Raw genomic sequence first — 8,135 nt, 5'->3', positions numbered from 1 at the left:
CACTTCTCAGCCAGAAAAAATATCAAAAGGGAGTTTTTCTTAATGGTCTAAATAGTCAAAGCTGGATATGTCCTACATAATAGACTCATGAGGTTTACATTAATGAATTGTGGTTGGAAGAAGGACATTTGTGGCACATTCTTACATAGAATAATTTTCACTGAAAGAGATGAAAAATAGCTGTTGGGGTTTTTTCTTAAGAGACTCAAAAGTTGGAAAAATACCATCTGAGAAACATGATATTTTTTGACCTTGTTCTTTATTGACTTTTTTTCTGATGAACCTCTTTGATCATAGTCATTTTATACCTAATTTCAAATCAGCACAGACAAGGTCAGTACCTCTCTGCATAACAAAAATTTGTATTAATTCCTGCATTAATACCCACACTCATATTTGACAGGCCATACTTTTTTTGTGACATTGGTTGTGGACTGTATCTAGTATTGCTATCCAAGTACTAGTTAAGTAACACTTCAGGGAATATTGGTAATATTCACACCAAATGCTTTCACATGGACCTACATGACACACTCACTGCTGCCAACAAACATGATAACTAAACCTTTCTGAGGGCTAGTCAGTGTATCTCAGATAACTATAAGAAAATAAAAGAAAAGGGAGATGGGATTCCTGCTTTTTCTCAGCCTGTCCCTGTGGGGTTTCCCCATTTGCAAGGCCTTGAAGGATTGTTGCCTTCAAATCATCAAGATCAAATGCATCCAAATGAATTTTCCCTGCTAATTCAGGCCTGAGTACTCACAAAAATGTTGCGGTTTTTTATTCCTATTTTGAAATCTCTTGCACAGGCTTCAGAAGAGGCAGCCCTCTGCATGTCTTCCTGCCATCTCCCAATAATTCACTACCAAAGGGAAACTACCAGGAAAAAAAAAAAACTGGAGCTCAGATGTTTCAGAGGATTAGTTTTCCATCTTTTATGAAAATAATTAATGGAAAAACACTATCCAGAACAACTATAAAAATAATCTCTTTTTTCTTCAGCTGGCTTTAATCTCTCCCTGACTTTCAGCAAGGACGACTCCCAGTGGTGGTCGCAGATCAGATGCTGTACACGAAGCAGCTGCATTTCAGAGCACAGTAAATCACTTGGAGATATCCAAATTGGCCACAGATGCAGAGCCAACTCATCCAGCAATGTACAGGACAGTAATGCTCAGGAAGCAACTTCAGTTTCATCAACTAAGGTAGCTTGGGTGACGCCTTTGCCTGAAGCACTGCCCTGTCTTTCTGTTGCAGCCAAAAAAAAAAAGCTGCTGAGTGTGGATAAATCATGGAACAGATTAAAAAGTAGCTGAGCTGATGCATGTTCTTTGAATATCATCTTCTTTCAATGTACGATTCAATCCAAACTCCTCAGGCATCAAATGGTGGACTGGGGATGTGACTTATTTTTTTCCTCCTTTATTAAAGAAAAATCCACAATATGTTTTTTGAAAGGATCACCTTGAAGTAATACATACCCACCTAAAAGCACCTCACTTCAATTACATAAACATTCAGGATAACATATATTTTTTAAAATGTGCTTTTTGATATTGCTTCACAAATTGCATACGCAGAAAACAGCTCCATGTTCTCTTACAACAGACAACTACAGTTTTGCCAATACACCTGCACAGAGCTAATGGGAAAGGTGCTTAGGTCTCCCTGGTATCAAAGTATCCTGTGTGCCTCTTGCTTTTCCCTGGACATGATAAGAGTGCATGTGTAGCACTTCAGAAATTAAAAAGTTTCTTTAATATCAAAAGTAGGGACTGGAGATATTTCACATCTTTCAGAAGCTCCTGCTCTGGGTGAACACAGTCATGCTACATCCTCCAAACCATCAAGTAGAAGCACTAATGAATTGCAAAGAGCCTGAGATCTGCAGCTAGTTTTTAAAGTATATAAATCAGAAGGGGGAAAAAAAAGAATTGGACAGTTGTTTTAACTTCTGGTGTTTTGCAAACATGATGAACAATTGCAAATACCACTGTAGTTCAGGGACAGGGGAGCTGCTGGAAAGACAAGCAGTACCTTTTTCAACATTCTGAGGCATCTGTCAGGGCAGAGTATGGAGATTTATGTTAACAGAGGCTTCACTGTGCCATGAGTACAGGACTTGATCTAACCCCTTCCTCGAGCCTGCTGCAAGCTGCAGGAGAAGCCCCTTGACACCCATGGCCCATGGGCCAGTCCCACAGAAAACACAAGTCAAAACAACTTGCAGAGAACAAAGTAAAAGCAAAAACACCTTGCCAAGAGATAGAAAGCTGGAACAGGGGTTGGTGCATCCCGCTTCTGGAGGAACAGCCACAGCTGGTAGCAAATGACAAGAGCCAGTACTGGGTGAGGCATTTGTGATTCAAAGGGGTGATGGTGCCAGAGGCAGAAATGGAAGCCCAGCAAAGCCTCTGCTCTCCCGCACTGAACACAACAGCAGAGGAAGGAGTTAACACCACGTAGGTTTCGCTTTACTAAAAAGATTTTTGTTTTGTTTTGGTTTTAAATCAACATGCCTGCACCTGTCAAGGAGAAACCATCCACTCAGTACAATCACAGAGATCTAGAGGGCAGATCCTCAAGGATCATCCATCACGCCCTGCTCTGGAGGAGTTGAAAAAGTTGTAATAAACACAATGCAAGCAAGCAAAGGCTGGAAGGAGAGATCAAAGGGTTTACCCGGCATGCCTCGCTGTGGGAATGGGGAGTGCAGCTGCGTACATGAAAGGGTTACACCCAAAAAATGAAGATGATTGCCAAGCAGGGTGGAAAGAAAATCTGTTTACAATTGCAAAGCCTCATGCTTCCTTCATCAGGTGTTACAGAGCAGGAATAGTTTCCTGCTAAATTTTCCAATTAGCTTCCTTGATTTTTTAAAGTGTGTAGTTTCCTTTCTTATTACTTGTTTGGGAAATTCTTTTCTAGACTACTGTTCCCATGCAAACCAAGGATTAAAATACAAACCCCAAAAAACTCTGATGTCATTAGAATGAGCCGTGTGCCAGTTCAGACAGGATCATAATAGAAAAAAACCCAAAACTCTCAACTCTTTGCTCTGATTCAGGTTCAACTCTTCAGCTTCGGCTGCAACAAAAACAGTGATAACTTCCTGTGTCCTTATAGAGGGTCCAATTATGGAATAATTTGAAGATTTATCACCCTCTCCCTCCAAAAAAAAAAGTAATTTAGAAAGTAAAACATGTTACTGTTGTTTCCTCTCTCCCAGAGCAAGTGCAAGTTCTGAATATGCCTTTATGTTTTCAAAGAAGAGATCAATTTGAAAATAAAACTTTAAGAAATTGAAAGAGAGAACATAGAAGTATTTTGAAAAAGAAGAATCGAGACAGCTACTAACTTAGTGATGGACAATATTTTGAAGTCTGAGAAGCTTAAGATTGGGTCTTCAAGAAGAGTGTGTTCAGCACTGCAAAGATGACTTAAAAAGAAAAAGAAAGGAACTGACAGAGAGCCCTTTTGGGCCAGTACGTCACTGAGGATGAGGCAGGGCCTTTGCTGACCCTTCAGGCTGTTCGCTGGGAGGGAACTCAAACTCTTCCTGTTAAGAGATATGGTTAAGAAAATCATCATCAAACAGCTGCATTGAAATGCTGCTAATAATACAGCATTCTGCTTTCCTGGGATGGTTTAAAAGCTTGTCATATTTTTATTGGACTTTCCAATGATGTCAGTTCAAGGCAGGGCTTAGACGAGTAATTGCTAAAGGGTGAGTCTAAAAAGGGTATAATTACTGAAGGGAGTGTCTGATGTGGGAAAGTGGCATTCCAGCTGGAAGGAGAGATGGGTTGGTCTCTCCTGCATCCTAGTGAACTCCCAGATGCTGCATGAGTATTCCCAGCCCCATGCAGTCAGTTACATCCATGCAATGCTCCCGACCTCAGTTATTCTTTAGCAATTACTTAGGCAGCAGCAATTTCATGTCCACTGCTGCTCACTGTCACCATGCTGGGAATGCAAGCACATCTTGAGCCCCTAAGATACGTAACCCTCAAATTATTGCATCAGGCCAGGGTTGCAAAACAGACGACTGCTGACTTCAGTAAGGTTGCATGGGTGTAACTGAGAATAAAACTTGGCCTGTAGCGCTGGGAAGGGTTTCACTGTAACTTGCAAGAGGGATGGGGAGGAATCCTCCTTTTGAAATGGAAACACTACATCCCCTGCTGTCCATCTCCTGCCCACAAAAGTTGCTCATCCTCCTCTTACAAATGAGAGGAATTCCAGGTGTCACTCTATACAGCCATCCTCTTTTAAACCACTCCTTCGCACTCACCTCCCCCAAAAATGCTGACAGCTACCAAAGCAGCCCGTAAATAGTCTACCAAAACTCCCTCATAGCCCTGAACTGTGATGCTGCTCCTACACCCATGCCCATGGAGCCATTTCCTTCATTCAGCTTGTGGGTCTTGCCACTGACAAAGCCTGGGAAAGCTCTGCGGCTTTTTCTCTCAGACAAAGCATCACAGTCTACCTGCCCCAAAATGTACAACCACAAGACAGTGGGCATCACAGCCTCATCCCAGCACAAGCAGTTCAGTCTCCCTGTCTGGTGCAGCCTGATGAACCCTGCCAGACCCAGTAGCCTGGGGGCCACTCGGTGATATGAAGATATGATTGCCCTGGAAGTAAAACCACTCCAAACAAGCTACAGTTTTGACATGCCTGCTCTTAGCTGCCTTCCCACATGAATCTCTGTGTCTTCTGCCTGTACCACCCGTCAAATCCAAAGCAAACTCCCAGAATCACCCACTGGAGGCTTTTGTAAGAGCTGCTGTGTTGGTCTGAGAGCTTAAGTCTCTTCATGGCCCTGGCTAACATAACTGTGAGGTAGCAAAAAGCATCAACAAAGACTGGCCCAAGTCTGAAGGTGCTGTTGTGGTGTGCTGACACCCTAAAGGCAAGGCATGGCTGAGAGCATAGCACACATTGATCAATGACTCTATGCACTCTGTGCCTTCACATTTAAGGATTTCAATTGTGTTATCTTATTTTTCTCCCTCGCTTGTCGCCTTTCCTTTTGGTACAAAACCGTGGGTTCTCCTGGCAGCTCTCCCTGTACCAGCTACCTTCAGGATTTGATCAAAATGCACTTCACTTTCATTTAAGCCTTGCCACCAAACTGATTTAATTTCTCTCAGCTCCCATCTCTAACACTTCACCATCTCAGCCAGTACAAAGCAAGAGAACATCAAATCACCCAGCCTCACCGATTGTCAAAAAATTGTACTCGTTAAACCTCTCCCAGAGCAATACACAGAGCAATGGAAACAGCACCAACATTGTTGAAATAGTTAATTTATTTCCAGATCACAGAATATTCTGGGTTGGAAGGGACCCACAAGGATCATTGAGTTGAACTCTAAAGTGAATGGTCCATACAGGGAATGATCCCAAAACCTTGGTGTTATTAGCACCATGATCTGACCAACTGAGATAATCTCAGGTTGCTAATCCCATACAAATTGTAATCCTTTAATTCTGCACAGCACAACCCATAGGCAGCCACAGGGCACTTAATGTAATTGATGGGCTTTCTATAAAAGGGCCTGGCTGGTCACAGAAAGCCAACATCTAATTTCTATTTATTGATGTTGAAATCACTTTGCAGTAGCACCTGTGAACATTGCTACTCGTTTCCCCACATGAAAAAAATGATGAGTGTTCCTGGTTCACCTGTGGGAAAGGAAATAGTCCATAAAATAAGTTTGACAGGGATTTGCCAGGATCTTGGGAAAGTTTTATATTTAAATGCTTGGAAAGCCAACACTGAAGGCAAGTTCAAATTGGCTTTTGATTCCTTTACGCAGTAACAAATTTTGTCTGTCTTTTCTTCACTCTCAAATAAATAAATAGTTCCATTACAGGTTGGAGCCTGTTCAACTTTGAGGAAAGACCAGGGCTGGCTTTCTGTTCAACTCTGAGGAAAGACCAGGGCTGGCTTTTCTCTCCACCATGTGTATAATGTTGAATGACATCTTAATGCAATCACTTTGGATGGCTGAAAAGAGATCTTCACAAATAGAGTATTTTCTAATTTTTCAGGGCTATAAGCAGTAATCCTTAGAAGCTCAGGGAAAGGGGAAAAAAAAAAGCACACAATGGATTCTTCAGAACTCTTCTTTTAAATGCTTTTAAAACAACTTTGAAGGAACCATTCACTTTCTTCTACTCCACCAACACTAATGTGCCAGAACACCAAAAATGTGACATGATCAAGAAACCCCTTCTTCTGCTGCAAGCTATTCAGGCCCACTCTAAGTCAGGCTCAAAGTTCCATTTCCTTCAGTTGCACCAGGAGTTGAGCCTTCAGCAGGATTGAGCCTTGGGTCTGATCCCTTCCCATCCCCAGTAATGACTCACACCCTGTGCTGCACGGATGCACCTGATGTCAGGGAGTCAAGTCACTGCAAATCTGCCACCTCAGCCTCCCACAGGGAGTGGCTTTTCAAACTAGTCAAAACTGCCCTGAGAAGAGTCTTCAAATCTCCCTGCTGTTCCTTTGTTCTTCCCCATCTGTAGCTGGCGTGTAGCCTGTAGTGAATATGAGGACCTGAGACAAGGTTGGATCATTAAGGCAGGGGGACTGGAAAATACCAGTTGGTTACAGCATCCAGAACAAACAATGGTGCAAAAGAGGCTGAAGAACCACAAAGTGACAACGCCTTCTCCTCTTCAATTGTTCTTTCCCCTCTACTTTTGTCTCTCCAAACCACTGCTCCATCACTTGAGCTACCACCAAAAGAATGATATTCACCCCATATTCACCACTGTTAGAGCACAGCACACAGTATCGTACCACCTCCTTACATTTCCTCAAGGGTCCAGATATATGTCACACCTGAGGTCCACAGTGCACAGTGGTAGCTCTCAAGTCCACATAAAGGCCTCTTCATAGCCCAGAGAGACACAGTGTTCTGCAACATGTGTCCACATAACACTCCACAAGCTCATGCCTGACTGAGGACCACAGAATGAGAAAGCTAACAAGGAGAGAGAACAAACAATTCCTTAAGCTTCTTTTCTAACAAGAAGCGAAAGAATTAGAAGCAACATCTTATGTCAAACGCATAAATTAGAATTTTTTCTTTTAAACAGCAACAAGCAGCAAACCCTCTGCTCTCCAGTTCTAGTCAGTATCTGCCTTCATCTCGTCCTGCCAACTCACAGCGGTCTGGGCTCTGTGCATCCCAAATGCAAACCCTGGCATGCAGACCAAAACTGGTCCTCTTACCACCCCAGAGCAAACCTTACCCCAAACAACTCTACACTCAAACCTCACCTGAGCACTCAATCCTTACTAGATCTAGTGAGAGGCCTGCTTACCCAGCCCTCCCTGTCCAAACCTTGACTCCAACCTGCTTTGACTATTTATAGGTCAACAGCAACCTTATGAATATGACAACCTTAATTTACATACCATACAAACACCAGTCTGCACAGTGAAGAATCCAGAAAGATACTACACCTTTTCAGACTTGCTGTCCACATCCCTAACCAAAGCACTGGTGGCAAACTTGCAATATCTGCCTGCTCGGAATTCAGCATCAAACATTCAGACTTCACAGAGATGCCCATCCCAAGTCTCATCCATCTTTCAGGCAACCCACAGCCATGGCTAAAGACAGAGAGGAATGAACAGTGAATTTAATTTCTGGATCCCGGAAGTACCACCAAATTGGGCTGATTCTGGACATTTCCAGCTTGGCAAGCTGCTGGCTCCATCTGATCATGGGTGTAGATTATGGAGTGAAGGGGCTGCAGAACCAGCTTTGTATCTATCTTGTTTAGGTGCCAGCTGGTGCTGATCATACCTACCAGAATGATGTCTGGGGAATACTGGACTTTCCAGTTTCAGGGCAAGGCTAGATTTGGAATTGGGGTTAACACTCAGGGCTGGAGGCACTAAAAAACCAGATTTGCCCCCAGGCCCCAATGTGTAGGGGGCTGCAGTCAGCTGCAGAGAATCTGCCCTGGCTGGATCTGGGAGGGAAGTGACAGCACAGAGCATAGGGCTTATGTTCAGTTTCAGGAATTGAGGCTCAGATTAGGCAAAGGGATGAAAAGAATGCTCAAGAGCAGGAATGCCAAGTAAATGCTCTGAATCTCTAGAAGAT

This window comes from Anomalospiza imberbis, chromosome 1 (assembly GCF_031753505.1).
Source record: "Anomalospiza imberbis isolate Cuckoo-Finch-1a 21T00152 chromosome 1, ASM3175350v1, whole genome shotgun sequence".
Lineage (NCBI taxonomy): Eukaryota > Metazoa > Chordata > Aves > Passeriformes > Viduidae > Anomalospiza > Anomalospiza imberbis.
Note: the sequence above shows the minus strand (reverse complement) of the source record.